Here is a 21,515-nt window from a genome sequence, read left to right as displayed (position 1 = left end):
GGGATTTGTCAGTTATTGGGACAAAAAAGTTAACTGGGTAATATATGATAAATTAATAGACACAGAGGGGAGATTTATTATACTATAAGGGAAATTGGAAAAATTTATATGCACTTTGGCATTTTTATACATATCTCCTCCGTACACTTGTGAGGTTCTTAAAATTATACTTAGGTTCTGGCAGGGGGTTAAAGAATGTCCCCTTTTTATTCAAGGGGATGTAAATTGTGTAATGAACGAAAATATAGGTAGGCTGAGACATTTAAATACAAAGAAAATTTGTTATGTTCAAACCCCGTTAAAAAAATTCTGTGATGAAGTAGGCCTGTCAGACATATGGAGAATTCGTAATCCAGGGGAAAATATATATTCATGTTGGAATAATACCTGTAAAACAACTTCTCGTATAGATCTATGTTTAGGGGATGAGCGAGGCAGTATAAGGGTTAAGGAGATAAATTATTGTACCCGCTGTATTTCTGACCATTCTCCGCTATGTATTAAGATTGATATGGGGGTGGAAAATGTAGGGGGTATAAATAGAAAAAAATGCATATTGGTTTGAACAGATAATGAGTTAACAAAACAACATCTGATTGAATTTTTTTATAGGAATTGGGATACCGCCACGGATTAAATTGTTTGGGAAACAAGGAAAGCATTCTTAAGAGGGGAATTAATATAAGTAATTAATAAAAAGAAGAAAGAATATAATATGATGGAAAAAAAATCTAATAGAAGCAGTGTCAGGATCCTGGCTGGTAAGCGGGGAGGACACGGGTGGTGGATCCTCTGTGTCAGTGAGGTGATGACGTGGGCCGTACCAGGGGAACGGAATCTAAGGGGTTACTGGTTTTCACCAGAGCCCGCTGCAAAGCGGGATGGACTTGCAGCGGCAGGTAACCCCCAGGTCGTTCCACCCGATAGCGACTCAACCTCACTGACAGCTGAGACAGGCGCGGTACAGAAGGACAAGGCAAGAGCAAGGTCGGACATAGCAGAAGGTCTGGGAAGGCAGCAACGGTTCGTAGTCAGGGGCAATGGCAAGGGTCTGGATACACAGGCAATGGAACACACAGAAACGCTTTCTCAGGGCACAAGGCAACAAGATCCGGCAAGGACAGGAAGGGGAAGTGGGCTTAAATAGTGTAGGGAGTGTTGGGAACTAATTGGGCCAGGCACCAATTAATGGTGCACTGGCCCTTTAAATCTGAGAGACCCGGCGCGTGCGCACCCTAGAGAGCGGGGCCGTGGGTGCCGGGACTGAGCAGAAGGACGGGGCCGGTGAGTGATACGGGATGCGATCCGCGGACTGGCACGGGGATTGCATCACCGCCGAGGGACACAGAGCAGCGCTCCCGGTCAGCGAGTCTGACCGGGGTGCTGCAGGCAAGAGAGTAACGCCGCGAGCCGCGTTAAAATAGTAGAGGAAAAATTTACTATGGAAAACTCAGTAGAAAATAAAAAAGGATTGGGGAGATAAACAAGAGAAATTAGATATATACTTAACTAGCTGAGTACCCGGCGTTGCCTGGTTTTTCCTTCCTAATCCCTGTTGGGGAGGAAAATAAACAAAGTTGGAAGCTTTTGACTTCATATCCAGTCCTCATGTATTCTTGTCATATCCCAACCTCCTAACATGACCTCCTATCCTGTCCTCCTATCCCGACCTCCTGTTCTGACCTCCTATACCGTCCTCCTATCCCATCCTCCAATCTCATCCTCCTATCCCGTCCTTCTATCCCGACCTTCTATCCCGACCTCCTATCTCGACCTCCTATCCCGATCTCCTATCCCGATCTTCTATCTCGACCTCCTATCCCGTCTTCCTATCCCGTCCTCCTATTCCGTCCTCCTAGCCTGTCCTCCTATCTCAACCTCCTATCCTGATCTCCTATGCCGACCGCCTATCCCGACCTCCTTTCCCATCCTCCTTTCCCGTCCTCATATCTCGACCTCCTATCTCGACCTCCTATCCCGACCTCCTATCCCATCCTCCAATCTCGAGCTCCTATCTCGACCTCCTATCCCGTCCTCCTATCCAGACCTCCTTTCCTGTTCTCCTTTCCCGTCCTCATATTTCGACCTCCTATCTCGACCTCCTATCTTGACCTCCTATCCCGTCCTCCTATCCCGTCCTCCTATCCCAACCTCCTATGCCGACCTCCTTTCCTGTCCTCCTTTCCCGTCCTCATAGCTCGACCTCCTATCCCAACCTCCTATCCAGACCTCCTATCCCATCCTCCTATCCCGTTCTCCTTTCCCGACCTCCTTTCCCGTCCTCATATCTCGACCTCCTATCTCGACCACCTATCTCGACCTCCTATCCCGACCTCCTATCCCATCCTCATATCCCATCCTCCTATCTCATCCTCCTATTCCGACCTCCTATCTCGACCTCCTATCCCGACCTCCCATCCCGTCCTCATATCCCGACCTGCGGACCTCCAGATGTTGCAAAACTACAACTCCCAGCATGCCCGGACAGCCATCGGCTCGGTCGTGCTGGGTGTCACTAATGGGATCTGTAAGGACACCTAAGTCCTAGAAACCTCTGGAGGTCCGCAGGTTTAAGACCACTGTGACCTTTAGTTTTTTACTCCCCTCCCCTCGGTGGGAAGGAAGGATGAGCTGGTCCAGGCCATCTATGCTGCAGGGACCGTCCGGTGGGGAGGGTAAGTCATTCCGGGCTGTCCATTTTCACCGGGGGGGCCCTCTTCTCCGCGCTCCGGGCCTGCCCCGTACTAGTGACGTTGCCTTTATGACGAAGCACAGGGACGTTGCGCATGAACGTCCCTGTGCGTCGTCGTCAAGGCAACGTCACTAGTTGACAGGCGGTGATGATGAAGGGGGGGATGATGACGGGGGTCTTGATGATGACGAAGGCCGCAGTGGTCTTCAACCTGCGGACCTCCAGAGGTTTTGAAACTACAACTTCCAGCATGCCCAGACAGCCGTTGGCTGAAGGGATTGACAGGCAGTGATGATGGAGGGGGGGTGGGATGATAACGGGGGGTCTGGATGATGATGGGGTCTGGATGATGACAGGGTCTGGATGATGACGGGGTCTGGATGATGACGGGGGTCTGGATGATGACATGGGGGGATGATGTATTTCCCACCCTAGGCTTATAGTCGAGTCAATAACTTTTCCTGGGTTTTTGGGGTGAAATTAGGGGCCTCGGCTTATATTCGGGTCTGCTTATACTCGAGTATATACGGTACTTCTTGGCGGGACAGATTTATTTTTTGATTGAATGGATGAAATTTGCTTTTTTGAGTTTCTGTTGTCTATCACTGAGGGGGAATTTTCGGATATATTTCAATTGCTGGAATCTGGAAAATTGGAGGAGGAAAAATGGAAGAAAATTATAATGGTTAAAAGCCATGTCAAAACATGGAGGGCATTTAGGAAAAAGATGAATAAGAGGAATACTGGATGTGGCATCGGAAATATACCAGACATGAGCAAATTGGGGAAAATGTAATTGTTTAAAAATAAAGGTTGTGTCAGAATAAAAGTTGTTTGGGAAAAGGGTAAATTTAAGGAATGGATAGTATCCGGAAATTCTAAGAAAATTATGAGAGGTAATATAACAAAAAACATACCTCATATGTCTATACAGCTTTGGCAAAGCTACATGAGAATAAATTAGTACATAGAAGTAGACAACAATGGCAAGATGAGATCGGAGATATAGAAGAGGATGGGTGGGATGCAATATTGAAGAACATTAATTATGTATCCCCTAATATGAATTATGTATCCTCTAATATGAATTATAAAATAATACAATTTAATGTTGTGTATACGCTTTTTTAGAGAAAATAGGATTAAGGAAGGATAGTAGATGTAATAGGTGTAAGAAAGAAAAAGCAGGACATCTACATACATTTTGGAGCTGTTCACAGATAGTTGAATATTGGAAAGTAATGTTTAGTAAAATTAGAGAAATATCTGGTGTATGTATGGAATTCTCCCCTAGGAAGGAAATTCTGGGAGACCATTCGAGGATACAAACTAGGAAAAAAATAAAACTAAGATGTCTGAGAATGCTATTCTACGCCCGTTTGGTAATTGTTAAAAATTGGATATCCCCTACTTGTCCTAGTAGTATCGAATGGTATAATAATATGCAGAGAATGGAGGGATACATTATAGGTGGAGATGAGGAGAGAGAGAGGTATAGAATTTAGGATTAGATGGTTAAGAATAGGAGAAGAGAGAGAAAAGGAAAATATATATTTTCCCTTTCTTTTTTTTTTGTTGTTGTTTGGAGTGATGTGAAGGGGCAGGGACTTAGGAGGTCGGAAATAGTAGATAATTAAAGAGGTAAAGGAATAACAATTAAAAGATAAAATGTTGGGGGCTATTAGGTAAATGAATGATAAAATATTGCTGTTTTCGGCCTCCTGGCTCTCTGCCGCCTGTGTTGATTATGGTTTGTAGGAAGGGGAAGGGGGAGGGTAAGGGTGGTAAATGCAACGATATAGATGGACTTGTATTTGGTTTCTATTCTTGAGTTTTGTAATCTTGTAAATTAAATAAAGGAATTCAATAAGAAAAAAATTAATGATCTAGGAATATGTTGGTTGAGAAAATTACACATTTTTTTCATAACAATTACTCGATGGTACAAACACTAGCTGGTGCAAAACACTTGGGGGGAGATTTATCAAATCTTGTGGAGAGAAAAGTTGACAGGTTACCAATCAGATTGCTTCTTTCATTCTTAACAAGGCCTCTGGAAAATAAAAGAAGCAATCTGATTGGTTGCTATGGGTAACTGGTCAACTTTTCTTCAGTACAGGTTTTGATTAAATCTCCCCCTTGAACTTTGAAGACTTAACTCTTTACTAACTATTGAACGGTCCTATATTTGGGCTAGGGGATTGTGTAATACTCCATAAGTCGTCTATGGGCCAGATTGCGCCCAAAGTGACGGCTGACTTTAGCATCATTGTAGGGCTCTTGGAGGCCATTGTCTGCCACAGCTTGCCCAGCCTAGGGGTTTTTCAACAAATTGCAACAGCCACTCTGTCTAGATTACCCAGGGCCTCTGTGGTCCTTGTGAGCACCAGGCCACTGCGTTTCAAATTACTCTCAACCTCCCGTGGTTGCGAGATGTACACACTTTCTAACTCTCTACACAGCAGTATGGAGCCCTTATTTACTTACAACAGGAAAGTTGTGTTTCTAGTTCACCTCCACCATAGAGACTTTCATGGATCCTGCACACAGCCAGGTGCAAAGTGATCCAAGAAGCAAGTGTTGATCCAGCAATATGTCTAACAAATCCAGCTTTATTGAAGGTTCATGTTAAAACAGGTACAGCAACCATAGCCAACATCAGAAGCGTTTCAGGCGCATTCGCGCTCTTTGTCAGTAATGACCACTCTCAGGACAGTTCAGATTCTATAGTGTGCAAGGTGGGAGGAGAAACTCCTCCAATCCAACTTACTACAAATTACAAATGTGAACACCTGAGGCAGGTAAAATACAATGCATGAATGTATAAGTATAAAAAGCTAAAATCTAAGAATGTGACCAGGGATATGTATGTACAGAGGATAAAAATGTACAGAATAAGGCTGTGCACTCAGGATAATAAAATCAATACAAACATGCAACTAGCATATGATAATTTTCTATATACTCATAATATATGAATGTGAGTGCATAGTAAAGGGAATAAAACGCATGGAGTGAACGGGAACAAATTATTAATAATGAAACAGTAATTCTCTTCTCAGATTTAAACCTTGTAACAAACGGGTAACAAACGGGTAACTAACGTAAATTGCCAATAGGCTTCCCATTCCAAAAGTCTCCTGTATAAACATCCTTTACATGGCCCCATGGACACTTGCTCAATACCGTAAATACAGAAATAGACTGTACTGCTATTGTGTGCATTCTTGAAGCAGATTTATTTTTGCTCTAATGTTTTTGATATCGTTGAGGTGTTCCAATGCTCTAATTAGAGATGAGTCAACTTACAGGGATTCGATACATCACCAACTTCTTGGCTTGGAGGTTGCTGACTTTAGTCTGCATAAATTAGTTCAGCTTTCAGGTGCTCTGGTGGGCTGGAAAAGGTGCATACAGTCCTAGAGGCCTCTCCTAGGACTGTAGCCACCTTTTTCAGCCCACCGGAACACCTGAAAGCTGAACTAATTTATGCAGGCTAAAGCCAGCAACTGCCGAGCAGAGAAGTTTGTGACGAATCAAAATACTGTAAGTTCGCTCATCTCTAGCTCTCATCTTCATTTTTTTGGGTGGTGAAATACTTAAGCTGGAATTGGGTACATTCAATGTTATACACCAAATTGGAATAATTACAATTCAAGTATTGTTTGATGTAAAAAAAAAAAAAAAAGTGTGTTGTTTGCTGCATTTTCAAAATTGTTCCACACTTTAAAATAATTGTATGTACAGCAAATTCTGCTACCACACTTGTAAAACCCTTACTGATTTAGCCAGCATTTATCCTTTATCTGTCAGAGAGTACCAAACTGGGTGACAGGATATCTCCTAAAGTTTTCGCTTTTTTAGAGACAATGTGACATCCATTCATCAGTAGCTGTGAAACGACATGATCCTGTCTCAAGAATTTAAGGTGTCAGTAGATAATTTGCTTGATGTGAACAAATTGAGGTGTGTTTGTAATGGCCCCTACCATTTTTTTGTAAAAGCATTCTTAGGGACCATTTTTGGGGGGGTAATGGGTAATTTATTGTCCACCACTTTTTATGGCATGGGCAACTGCATGGAGCAAGTAACCTCTATCCACAAGTCTACACAAAGCCTCGTGTACCTGAGACTCGTAGGCAGATTGGTCACTACAATTTTTCCTGATTCTCGTAAACTCCCTCACAGGAATTGATCTAGTTGTGTGTGGGGGATGGTTACTATCCTTATTCTGTACATTTATATCCTTTATACATATATATCACTGGTCACATTCTTAGATTTTAGCTTTTTATACTTAAACATTCATGTATTGTATTTTACCTGCCTCAGGTGTTCACATTTGTAATTTGTAGTAAGTTGGATAATTGAAGTTTCTCCTCCCACCTTGCACACTATAAATCTGAACCCTGTCCTGAGAGCGGGCCTCACTGATGAAGGGCGCGCATGCACCTGAAAAGTGTGTGATGTTGGCTATGGTTGCTGTACCTGTTTTAACATGAACCTTCAATAAAGCTGGGTTTGTTTGACATATTGCTGGATCAATGCAATTTACTTACCCTGATCATGCCCTCTTCTGGCTTTGTCAATGACATTCTCAACACAGTGAACCAATGACTGGCCTCAGTGTGTGTTTGGTATGTCATCAGCAGATCAGGATCTCTTTCCTCATAAAGAATCCATTCTACTTTGAAAACACATTTCTAGTATGCTAAATGTAACTGAAGGATGAAACAATAGTTTACTATGTTAATAAATTTTTATAGGGGGAGGTTAATCAAAATCTGTCCAGAGGAAAAGTTGCTGAGTTACCCATAGTGACCAATCAGATCACTTCTTTCATTTTTCAGAGGCCTTGTCAAAAATGAAAGAAGTGATCTGATTGGTTGCTATGGACAACTCAGCAACTTTTTCTCTGGACAGGTTTTGATAAATCTCCCCCATAGTGTTCTGAGTTCTGACATATATAGAGACCAGAAGGACACGTTTGTGCTCTGTCAGGCAGTGGGAAGCATTTGGCACATTTAGTGCAAATGCGGAAAACTTTCCTGTTGTACTCACTAAACATAAATAAATAGATTTTGACAGGGTATGGCAGCATTGCCACATACTGTAGCCTGCTAGTCCACTATACCCTGGACCACAACTTACACAAATGAGGGGGCACAATACAGTATAATACTGTATACATAACATACAACAACCAATCAGCCAAAATGTTGAACCAACTTCCTTATATTGTGTAATCCCCCCTTTTGCCATTAAAATAGCTCTAACCATCAAGCCACGGACTCTACAAGACGTCTGAATGTGCCTTAAGTTCATCTGGCACCAAGATGTTAGCAGCAAATCCTTTAACTCCTGTAAATTGTGAGGCCTTCGTGGATTAGACTTGTGTTTTCAGCACATTCCACAGATGCTCAGTTAGGTTTCTGGGGGAATTTGGAGACCAAGTCAACACCTAGATCTTTTTGTCATGTTTCTCAAATCATTCTTGAATAATTATTGTAGTGTGACAAGGCATGCTATACTTCTGAAAAAGGTCATTGCTATTAGAGGGTACCATTGCCATAAAGAGATGCATTTGGTTTGTGACAATGTTTACATTGGGAGACAGAGAATGGGAGATAAAGTTTATTCAAGATCAGCTGAAAGCCTGAACTCCCTTTAAAGCACCTGGCGTTCTGAACATTATTTCATGCCCCCTCCGCCACGCCCACTCCCATAGTCATGATTGGAGGGGGCATGACGTGACATTGTGGGGGGGGGGGGTGGCGTGATGTCACATCCACGGCCACCCGCACCAAGCGTTCTGAACTTAATATTCAGCATGCTGGGTGCCTGCACGGAGATTGCAGGGGGTGAGGCTGGACCCTCGCAATCAGACATCTTATACCCTATTCTTTGGAGAGAGGTTAATGTCTAGGGTGGAGTACCCCTGCAAGCACACTTCAAGGAAAATGTTTACAGTGGGGAAGGGTTTCTTAGCTTACATACATTTACATTGTTAATTATACATCAATCTATATCCTGAATGATTAAGATCAATAACTCTATTCTACTTAGTACATAAGTGCATGCAGAGCTTGTGATACTTTACAGGTCTTTTCACAGTCAACACATGACACACTAAACATGTTTTCATCTTCTCAAGATTTCTTACTCTCCTCAAATACCTTCTTTCACCTTGGAGTGTGGCTAATAGCTGAGAATGTAGCATGTGACAAAATAAGCGGCTCCTATTTTAAAGTAGGAGGTATGTGTCAAAGTAATATCTCATGATTGACATGATGCAATGTTTTCCAGAAAATCACAATACATTTGCCAGGTTCCCTACCCATGCATATAAATGAGGCTTAGGCCCCATGACTGTGTTACACATTCTCTAGGTGTTTTTCCTTGGATCACATCAACTCCAAGAACTGACTGACCCCTTGCTGCCCATTATATCTGCAGCAGCCCATGTAGAGAACAATAAAGGAAGAAGACAAGGGGGAATTGAAGATGGACGATTAAGGCTGTAGTGCTTAGCAGACTTGTTACAATTGGGCACACAGAGGTTATGATGGCTGTAGGGCTTTCCCCAAACCTTTCCCACTCCTTGGGCTGGAGCAGTGATGAGAGGCTTGATGGTGGTAGGTCGGGGTACCTTTGATGGCAGCATCGAAATAGCTAAGCAGAGACAGGGTTGCTCGGTAACTCACAGTTCTCTTTACTTGATAAACAGGTAACAATCATTAGAAGTTTTGACAGGCTATGCATAGGCTGGAGCAGGGTTCTTTATAAATCCACTCTGTAGCCCTCTTTAAGCTCTTTTATTTCTCTATGACAATATCCAGCTATGAGGTGCTGATCCTACAGATATATGTGACCTTATGGCCCAGAAACCTAAAGGTCCTAGATTGGAGTGGTGAGGCCCTTGCACAACTTCTGCACTCAAACTACATTTCTCCCCCTCTCCCTCCTGCACTTAAATTTAGACTGCTCTATACCGACTCTGCCTTCCTCCTGAAGCTGGGCTAGCTGAAGCTCCAACTTTCATCCAAGAGGTTACTACAGTATCAGGGTGGGTAATCCTTTTACAGCCACAGCACTGCCTAGCTACAAATCAGAACTGCAATGTAAAAAATTTTAAGCATTAAACAATGTTAAACAAAATGGGGCCCATAATACCTATTGGAGAAGATGCATATTTCTTTAACATTATATACTACAAAGTTTATAATTTTTTACATACACTTTTGACACATGGGAAAAAACAGTAAACCCTTTCCAGAACCATGCCATGCATTTACTATACAACATTACTTTAGGTGTGTTGTAATACACTCGGTCTCATACATAGTATTGGTCTATATTAATACTCACTATAATACCTTGAGAATCCCCTTCCTGATGAAACTGCAAAGATTGGTGGGATAAATGCTGGGCCAGCTCTGCTTATATGCAAAATAGGCAGCCACCTAGAGCGGTTTCACATAGGGGGGGGGGGGGGGGGGATGGGGGCATCTCTCTGCCCGCTGCAACAAACACAATCAGCTAGCTTTTTATCCACCTGATCAGCCACAGTGCAGCCCTTATAGCGCTGTCGCCCCCAATCAACCCCCCGTCCTCATGTTGGAGGAGTGCGGCCCTCAGCGTTCCACTGACCCCACATCCCCCCTTCGCTGGAGGAGCGCAGCAAGCAGCTATCCTCTCCTCTGACAGACCTCAAAATTCACTGAACACACAGGGTATCACCTCAGTAGTAAGGTGATTATATGAGGAGGATGTTTGTTACAGTGTGTTACCATAGTAGTAAGGTGATTACATGAGGAGGTTTGTTACATTGTGTCACCCCAGTAGTAAGGTGGGGCATGTCAAAGGGTGGAGCCAATGGGCGGGGTTATGGGGGCATCAAAATTAACTTTCACCTAGGGTAGCAAAAGTCCTTGCACCAGCCCTGGATTCAGATAAATAAGATTCTGGGTTATTTTTGTTGTGATTTCTGAATTAGTTAGGTTCTTATTTTTGGGTCCTAGGCTATTGTTCACATGAAGCATCAGGTTTCGATAACATAATTGTGATGTTCTTTGCCTACACAACAGGATACCCTGGTATCTATTGGATCATATATCTTTAAGGTCTGTAAATTTTAATGTGTACAATTTTTTTTAGTTGTCCATTGGGCTATACTGGTGAGTTATTCTATTGTTAATCAGTGGAATTCGATGGGACATTAGTGTCATAAGGAATCCTTTGTAAACCCCCACCCCCATTTTCCACCTAATAGGAAATCCTTGGATAGTTTCTTTAGGAAGTGGTTAGTCTTCAGGTTGGGGTTGTCTTTATCAGGCAGGTTCTCCAAAAGGCAGGGACAGAGGGTGGATGGGTAAGAGTTCAGACTTTTCCAAGGCCCCTATCATTCTCTTCTCACTTCTCAGTAAATGCTGTTTCCCAGCTTTGATACTTTATGTTGCTTTTTGTACCAAGACTGTATATAAAATATGTTTTACCCCCCACAAGGAGGAATCATGGTTTGTTGGTGAATCTTGTTTTTGTTGGTTTACTATGGCCTGACTAATAAACAGGATGGAGCTTACATGTGATTTCTAAGTTTCCAGATGAACAGCCATTGTTGTAGTATGTTCTCTTCTTCTCTGCATATTAATGCTGCCAGCTCTTTCTACAGGTCCCATGATACCCCTGAATACTGGCTACAGGTTGAGTCAGCTAGTGTAGAGTACAGCGTGGCTTCAGTGAGGTAGATTTTCTAGGGAGACTGATAAAGAGAATGTCATTATGCTGTTTGTGGTATATTAGACCATAGGCACTTCGAACAGTCGTGGCCCCCTTCCCACCAGAAGTCTTAGACCACCTATATTATAAACTGCCACTGTGATTGAGGGGAATGGGAACAACCCTCCTTGTCATGTGATTGTTGGAAGATGGTAATAAAACACTATACCAGTACTTAGTATTGACATTGAATAAATGTATTCACTACTAGAATGTATTGTTAATTAACATATTTACTTAATTTATAGCAATTTATACTATATAGTCCTCTTGGTATATTCTACCATATTGTACAGAGATCACTCATCGGCCCCTGTTTCCATTAGGGATAACAATAAGGCTCCGTTCACACTGCCGTTAGTGCAGTGTGACGGCCGTTAGAAGATAGCGGGAGAAAAATTTGTGCTTGCGCCATCTTTTTCTCCTACTATCTTCTGGCGGAATAACGGCTGCAATAACAGACCTCAGAGAATCCCCTTCAAGAAGTGAATATTATGTTATGACTTCCAGTAGGCTCTGTCATACTAACATCTGTTAAAGGCAAAAAAGAGAGCCTAAATGGCCGTTTGTGGCGGAGCCCAGCAACGATGTGAAAGTAGCCTTAGCTACACTAGCTGATTTTTCCTGCCTCTCAACCTACTCTCCCACCTTTGATACCACTCTAGAACTCAATATTTCAGAATCGCAGTGTAGAACCCACAACTGCACCCTATATTCAAGATGAGGCCATACAAGGGATTTGTAGGGGGCACAAATACATCTATAAAGTTTTGTTTTTCATGTTTTCTTTTGCAACTGCTCAGTTTATTGAAAAGTATTTCTCTTGTTCTTGTATCCAGATTTTATTTACCATTTGTTATTGTAAAGGCTGGAGTAGTGGATCCGTTGTACCACTGTGGATGATGGTTAAAGCCGCACCAGGGAGCGGAGTCTAAGGAGCCGCTGGTTTTCACCTGAGCCTGCTCCAAAGCGGGATGGACTTACTGAGGCACGTAAACTCCCAGGTCACTACCCCTGGCGCGACTTGCCCACAGAGGCGGTCGATATGAGGCGAGGTACAGATTCGTAAGGCAATAAAAAGTCAGGGACTGGCAAGGTTCAGTGGTCAGGAAATGTAGCAAACAGTAATGGTACACAGTATGGCAGAACACAGTAAAGAAATGCTTTCTCAATGGTTAGTATGCACAAAGATCCAGCGGGGAACAAGGGTCATAGAGTTTATAGTGTCAGCGCCCGGCAATAACCAATTACCAGTGCACTGGCCCTTTACATTTCTGAGAGCCGGCGCGCGTGCCCTAGGAAGCAAGCACACGCACGCCAACTGTCAGGGAGAATGGAAGAGCCAGGAGCATGGAGGGGTAAGTATATAGTAGATGGCTGAGTGCGCCCACAGACCGGCATGCGGGACGCAGCAGTGCCCGTCCCAGGGATGGTACAGGGGAACGGGCTAGGAGTGCGCCCACAGCCAGCATATCGGGCTGCGGTGCAACTCCTAACAGTTATTATGCAACCCATCTGCTTTATTTTACATTTCCCCTATGTCCTACCAGCACCAAATCTTCTGTGTGCACCACTATCTTCCTGTGGTCCAGTTACTAAAGGGCGCGCAGTCGGCACATTTTCCATTCCTATTTAGTTTGATCAAACTCTCTCTATGTTCTTCCTGACTTTTGCCCCCTTCTATCTTTTGTGGAAGGAATAAAAGCTTATGCTTAATACAGTTCAGTACTGTTAAAACAAATCTGTGGTGCAGCCTCCTGGAGCTCCCACCATTATAGGTTGGTAGCAGAGTACAGAGTACAGAGAGTACAGTACCTTTGAGCAGCATGTCCTGAACTCCACTTTGTGGGAAGGTTCTCCCGAATAGGGTTACTTCTTGGTAGATCCCCATTCTTGTGCTACTGGTAGAATGTAAGGGAAGCATTGATTTAAAAATGTTTTGTTTTCTTTTAGTCCTTACAGCAGCACAAAGCTCCCTCACTATTTAGTTAAACATCAGCTTTAGAATTAACAGAGTATAGTGGAGGTTACCACATCATCAATACAAAGAGATTTTCATAGCAGTAAAGCAGGATTCTTACGGCACTTGAGAGACTTCCACACAGTCATAAATTAAACACTTCTGTAAATACCCATAATGCAATGTGTTTTATGGTACAAGCTGACCGTTCTATCAGGCATACAAGTTATAGGGTGGGTCATGGATTACCCATAAATAGACAAAGAAATACAATTTTCTATAAAAACTATATCTATAGTCAAATACTGTGCATAAAAAAAAAAAATATATATATATATATATATATATATATATATATATACAGTACAGACCAAAACTATGAATTAACACATGTGGAATTATATACATAACAAAAAAAGTGTGAAACAACTGAAAATATGTCATATTCTAGGTTCTTCAAAGTAGCCACCTTTTGCTTTGATTACTGCTTTGTACACTCTTGGCATTCTCTTGTTAAGCTTCAAGAGATAGTCACCTGAAATGGTTTTCACTTCACAGGTGTGCTGGTGTGGAGGAGGAGGTGTGATGGTGTGGGGGTGCTTTGCTGGTGACACTGTTGGGGATTTATTCAAAATTGAAGGCATACTGAACCAGCATGGCTACCACAGCATCTTGCAGCGGCATGCTATTCCATCCGGTTTGCGTTTAGTTGGACCATCATTTATTTTTCAACAGGACAATGACCCCAAACACACCTCCAGGTTGTGTAAGGGCTATTTGACCAAGAAGGAGAGTGATGGGGCGCTGCGCCAGATGACCTGGCCTCCACAGTCACCGGACCTGAACCCAATCGAGATGGTTTGGGGGTGAGCTGGACCGCAGAGTGAAGGCAAAAAGGGCCAACAAGAGCTAAGCATCTCTGGGAACTCCTTCAAGACTGTTGGAAGACCATTTCAGGTGACTACCTCTTGAAGCTCATCAAGAGAATGCTAGTGTGCAAAGCAGTAATCAAAGCAAAAGGTGGCTACTTTGAAGAACCTAGAATATGACATATTTTCAGTTGTTTCACACTTTTTTTGTTATGTATATAATTCCACATGTGTTCATTCATAGTTTTAATGCCTTCAGTGTGAATCTACAATTTTCATAGTCATTAAATTAAGAAAACTCTGAATGAGAAGCTTTGTCCAAACATTTGGTATGTACTGTGTGTGTATGTGTGTGTGTATATATATATATATATATATATATATATATATATATATATATATATATATACAAATAATCAGGAACAGGGAAAAAGTGATCTTCATTCAAACAGAAGATAAAGATGTGAAATGGGAAAATATATCCTTGGCATTCGTTTCTAGCATAGCTCACACATTGTGGGTGTATCATAGTCATTTTCTGTTTCCAACCAGTAACACAGTCTTAGACAGAGCAAACTTCAGAAGGTTATGACTATTTACCTGTCTCGGACATTGACTGGAAGAATTTTCTTACAACACCTCTCAGGATATTTCTTTCAGCTGAGTGATGTTTGAGAGAATTTTTGCATGCACAGCCTGTTTTGAATTCCTTGCAGCAGCATCATAGTATTCAGATTGACTCTCCGACATTAAGTCTTGACAATTTAAGAACCCTTCATTTTTTTTCCGGCCATACCTTGATGAATCCATTGGTATGTTTAGGTTCCCTTTCAGGTTGAAAGGTCAAATTCTGGAGATGGTGTCATAACAGCCTATGGCTCTGTTCACACGGCGTAAAATGTGCTGAATGTTCGCCTGAGAAACACTGACAGACATTCCCACATTTGCCTGTTCCGCTGGTGCTAGGATCACTCAGAAATGCACCGTCTTTATAGACGGCAATGCATTTTTGAGCAAAATCCACAAAACAATGAACTGTTTTTACAGATGCCGAAATCTGAATTTCTGCTGTGAAAATTCCACCGTGTACACAGTGTAGCAGAATCCCATTCAAATCAATACGACTCTACTGAAGCTTAATTTCTGAGCAGAATTTCTGAAGAATTCCAATTGGAAACTCTGCCATGTGAACATGGCCTTAATCACCATCCAGTGCAATAAAGATTCTATGATAATGGGCTATTTAGGATCTAATACAGCAAAGCAGCTACAAACATAATATTACTAACACCTTGATTTAAATTTAGGGATCTGGTTCTTCTGCTGAAATTTAGCCTTGTTATGTTGTGTTTTTCTTTTTTTTTTTTTTTGGCAAATATGTCCTCTCATACTTTGGCAAAATAATTCTATCCAGGGAATATTGTTACAGAAGTACTGGTGTTTGCCTTAGTTTTTATCTAGTTTTTCTGTACTTTTCCTAGACAGCAGAAGTGACCTTCAGACACAGATCTAATTTGTGCAGGCTCTTTGTAATGCTAAAAACAAACACAAAAGATGCAACAGCACACTAAGGCCGAGTTCACAGAGTCAAAAATGTGCTGAATGCCAGCCCAGAAAACACAGACGGACATTCCGCACACTTGAATAATTTGGAGGACGCTAGGACCACTTGAAAATGTGCTGTCTCATAGATGGCAATACATTGCTGAGTGGAATCCACAGAATGAATAAACAAGTTTATTGAAATCAATGGGACTCTGCTGCAGCAGAATGTCTGTGCAGAATATTCCGCACAGACATCTGCATCCACAGTGGGAACACAACCTAAGGCTAGGTTTCCACACAGGTTTTTATCTGGCATTTTTTTTGTAAAACTGCCACTGCAGTTTTTAAGCCAAAGCCAGAAGTGGATCCAGTAGGAAGGAGAAATATTAGTCCTTACTTTATATTTCCTGTTCATTTTGAATACACATCTGGCTTTGGCTCATAAATTGCAGTGACAGATATCCAAAAAAAGCCAGAGAAAAAGCTGTGTGAAAACCTAGCCTAAAGGAAGTCAATGCAACAGATGCCTCTGTATGTTATCCATCATAAGTATCTGTCTAGAATATGCCATTTTTTGTGAGACATATATGTTAATCAATGCTATAATAAAGTATAGGTGATGGATGCCACTGTTAGCCTTACTTTAATGTTGATAAAAAAAGCTCATGGGAACAGGGCCCTTACTTAACGTATCCCAATTAAAATAGGGCCCACAGACAAAGCAAGCAGGATGAAACATAAATTTAGGATCTGGGTTGGAGGCAATAGTATTCACGACTTTGAGGATGGGTTCACACATAGTGGTCCTTATTTACTAAGAGTTGTTTCAGACTTGCAGGATTCCACTCTATTTACTATGAATTCACTGATTCACAGGTTGGGAAATTTTTTGTTGTTGTCGGGAATTTATTTTTACAGGATTTTGGATATTTACAGGATTTTGTGTGAAGTAAATAGGTCAGGTTATGAGAACACTTGCCAGCCAGCCATGCCCTTTTTTAGATTTATTAATTTATTTTGGTTATTTTGCAAACACAATTTAGTGCACAATGCAACAAAAGCAAGTCGGGTTCCCAATAGTAACTCAGGGCCAGTATTTTTGGTAGTTGTTGTTCTTTATAACAGTTGGAGAGCCACAGATTGGGGTACCGTTTCACCCATCATACCCACAGAACTTACAAGTGACTGCAGCAGTGATGGGACAGTCAGGCAGAATACACAATAGTCATTATAATCTTGCCAGACATCATACCCAAATAAATGTCGGCTTGCAGCAGGCGCCACCAAAGTAATTGGCTGTAGGATGTGCGCTGTCTAATAGATGGCAATGCAATCCAGTGGAATTCGGCACAAAAAATAAACATGTTTTTTCTTTGGGTGGACGTCCATTCCAACAACGGTATTCCGCTGCGGCAATTTCACAGTGTGCACAGAGAAGAAGAATCCCACTGAAAACAATAGGACAAGCAGATTTCCACTGGTGGGATGTCCTCATCATTGACAAGCCCTAAGTCCTCCCAGACTCCTTATTCTCTCCCATCTTTTCCCTCCTCCTTCAGACCCGCTCCACCAATCCTCTGCCCCCAACCCTTAAATCATCCTCTTTCACATTATCTGCCCCTCCAGCCCCTTTGTCCCCTTGTCCTCCCCAGACATCCTCCTTCACACTTTTCTGCCCCCATTCAGACGCTCTTTCCCTTTCTTCTCCCCTTGACCCCTCTGCCCCCTCAGACCCCTCAATCATCCTCCTCACACTTTTCTACCCCCTCTGGCCCTCTGCCCCTTTCTCCTCCCTCAGACATCCTCTTTCACACATTTCTGCCCCCCCCCCAGACCCCTCTGTCCCCTTTTCCTCCCATAAGACCCTTCAGACATCCTTTAAACTTTACTGCCTCCCCAGACCACTCTGCCCCTTCTCATCCCCATCTTGACCCCTCAGTCATCCTTTACACTTTACCCCTCTGCCTCTTTCTCCTCCCACAGACCCCTTAGTCATTTTTCCCACTTTATTGACCCCAGATACCTCTGCCCTCTTCTCCCCCCCCAGACCTCTCAGTTATCTTCCTTCACAGTTTATGGCCCCCCAGACCCCTCTGCCCTTTCTCCTCCTCCCAAACCCCTCAGTCATGCTTCACACTCTATTGCCCCTTCACCCCCTCCCCCAGACACCTTAGTCATCATTCACACTTTGCAAACCCTCCGACCTCTCACCTTGTAAAGGAAGCTTTGTAGGAGCAGACTGCAGTGACGGGTGAGGCTCCAGTGGCAAGAAAGTATTCAGGTTCCCCCTCCTCTTTGGAGAAGAGCAGCCATCAGGGGTGTGCCTGTGCATGGACATCTGCTGCTTTTAAAGCAGCAGTGTCCCTACCAGGTTCACTGTACTTGGGGCTGGGGGACCGGCCCAGAGCAAGGCCCCTTTCTCTTACAGGCCTGGGACACCACACTTGGAAGAGAGTCGCCAGAGCCGTATTTGTTTTATTCAATAAATTAATAACAAAAATAATAGTCTGGGACAGATGGGTGGCCCCACGGATGGCCAGTCTGGCCCTGGACAAGCCTTATGCTGTCTTGTTGCTGTCCTATGAGGTATGGGGACCCCTGGTGGTGGGATTTCCAGTAGCTATTTTCTTTATTAAATATTCAAATTTTTTTTAACCACTTAGGGACCAAGGGCATACAGGTACGCCCTGGCTCCCTGGTACTTAAGGACCAAGGGCGTACCTGTTCGGTCATGGGAATTCTGGTCCCCAATGCTCACTGTCTGGGGACCAGACCGGGATGCCTGTTGAAATCATTCAGCAAGCACCCCGTGAAAACCCCTGGGGGGTCCTGAGACCCCCCTATGTCGGCGATTCCGGGTCATACAATAAGGGGTATCAGAAAATAAGGGGTATCGGGGTAGTCCAAGACACCCGCAATCCCCCTGAAGGGATAGGAGTGAGGTGGCAGGGGTCACACCCCTCCTATCCCTGATATTGGTTGGTCAGAAGCGACCGACCAATCGCAAGTCGGGGGTGGGGGGTGGGTTAAAATTCAGTTCCCTGCTCTGCCCACCCACTGTAGTCTGGGCAGAACAGGGGAACTGTGATGTGACTGGCACCAGAGGTCACTTACAAGCGGCAATCAGCAGCCGGCGGCAGAGGACAGCGATGCGGCTCCCTGGTGCGGCGATCCTATGGAAGCCGGTGAGTTGTTGCCTAGCAACATCTGGAGGGCTACAGTTTGGAAACCACTATACAGTGGTCTCTAAACTGTAGCCCTCCAGATGTTGCAAAACTACAACTCCCAGCATGCCCAGACAGCTGTTTGCTGTTTGGGCATGCTGAGATTTGCAGTTTTGCAACAGCCTGAGGGTTACAGTTTGGAGATCACTGTGCAGTGGTCTCTAAACTGTGGCCATCTAGATCTTGCAAAACTACAGCTCCCAGCATGCACGAACAGCAAACGGCTGTCTCGGCATGCTTGGAGTTGTAGTTGCGTACCTCCATTTGTTGCATAACTACATCTCCCAGCATGCCCTTTGGCGATCAGTATATGCTGGGAGTTGTAGTTTTGCAACAGCTGTGGGCACACTGGTTGGAAAATACTGAGTTTGGTAACAGAACCTAACTGAAGGTTTTCCAACCAGTGTACCTCCAGAGGTTGCTACAACTCCCAGCATGCACGGTCTTTCAGTGCATGTTGGGAGATATAGTTTTGAAACAGCTGGAGCTACAGGGTACATTCACATGGGCGAGTTTACAGTGAGTTTTCTGCTTCAAGTTTGAGCTGCGGCAAATTTTCCACCGCAGCGCAAACTACTAGCAGGAAACTCACCGTAAACCAGCCCATGTGAATGTACCCTAAAAACACTCCACTAAACTAACACATAATAAAGGGTAAAAAACTACATATACACCTCCTTACACTGTCCCCCCCCCCCCCATAAAAAGAAAAACGCATCGTACTGCAAAGTTTCCTAAACGGAGCCTCCTCCTTAGCAACAGCTGGAAGCACGCTGTTTTGGAATCACTGGCGTAGAATACCCCTATGTCCACCCCTATGTGATCCCAATTTAGTCCTCAAATGTGCATGGCGCTCTCTATCTTCGGAGCCCTGTTGTATTACAAGGAATTTTGGAGGGGGCTTTTTCTCCTTTTACCCCTTATGAAAAGGAAAAGTTGGGGTCTACGTCAGCTTGTTAGCGTAAAAAAAAAAAAACTTACACTAACATGCTGGTGTTGCCCCATACTTTTTATTTTTACAAGAGGTAAAAGGAAAAAAAGACCCCCAAAATTTGTAACGCAATTTCTCATGGGTATGGTAATACCCCATATTTGAGAGTAAAATGCTCTGCGGACGCACAATAAGGCTCAGGAGTGAGAGCGCACTATGTACAATTGAGGCCTAAATTGGTGATTTGCAGGGGTGGCTGATTTTACAGCGGTTCTGAAATGAACACAAAAAAATAAATACCCACGTGTGAACCCATTTTGGAAACTACACCCCTCACGGAACGTAACATGGGGTAATAGTGACCCTTAACACCCGACAGGTGTTTGACGAATTTTCATTAAAGTGTGATGGGAAAATGAAAAAAAACATTTTTTTAACTAAAATGCTGGTGTTACCCTAAATTTTTCATTTTCACAAGGGGAAGTAGGAAAAAAGCCCCCCAAAACTTGTAAACCCATTTCTTCTGAGTAAGAACATTGTTCCAAACATCTGTCAAACACCAGTGGGGTATAAATGCTCACTGCACTCCTTATTAAATTCTGTGAGGGGTGTAGTTTCCAAAATGGGGTCACATGTGCGGGGGTCCACTGTTCTGGCACCACGGGGGCTTTGTAAATGCATATGACCCCTGATTGCCATTCCAAACAAATTCTCTCTCCAAAAGCTCAATGGCGCTTCTCCTCTTCTGAGCATTGTAGTGCACCAGCAGAGCACTTGACATCCACACATGGGGTATTTCCATACTCAGAAGAAATGGGGTTACAAATTTTGGGGGGCATTTTCTCCTATTACCCCTTGTAAAAATGTAAAATTTGGGGAAAAAAATGCATTTTAGTGAAGAATAAAAAAAATTAATTTACACATCCAACTTTAACAAAAAGTCGTCAAGCACCTGTGGGGTGTTAAGGCTCACTGTACCCCTTTTTATGTTCTTTGAGGGGTGTAGTTTCCAAAATAGTATGCCATGTGCTTTTTTTTTTTTTTTTTTTTTTTTTGCTGTTCTGGAACCATAGGGGCTTCCTAAATGCGACATGGCCCCCCAAAAACCATTTCAGCAAAATTTGCTTTCCAAAAGCCAAGTGTGACTCTTTCTCTTCTGAGCATTGTAGTTCGCCCGCAGAGAATTTTACGTCCTAACATGGGGTATTTCCATACTCAGAAGAGATGTGGTTACAAATTTTAGTTGGCATTTCTCCCATTACCCTTTGTAAAAATTGTAAATTTGGGAAAAAACTGCACTTTAGTGAAAAACAAAAAACAAATTTCATTTACACATCCGACTTTAACGAAAAGTCATCAAACACCTTTGGGGTGTTAAGGCTCACTGGACAACTTGTTACATGCCTTGAGAGGTGTAGTTTCCAAAATGGTATGCCATGTGTTTTTATTTATTTTTTTGCTGTTCTGGAACAATAGGGGCTTCCTAAATGCGACATGCCCCCCAAAAGCCATTTCA

Source organism: Hyla sarda, chromosome 7 (genome assembly GCF_029499605.1).
Source record: "Hyla sarda isolate aHylSar1 chromosome 7, aHylSar1.hap1, whole genome shotgun sequence".
Taxonomy (NCBI): Eukaryota; Metazoa; Chordata; class Amphibia; order Anura; family Hylidae; genus Hyla; species Hyla sarda.
The sequence above is the reverse complement of the archived record's forward strand: the minus strand, read 5'-3'. Positions refer to the sequence as shown.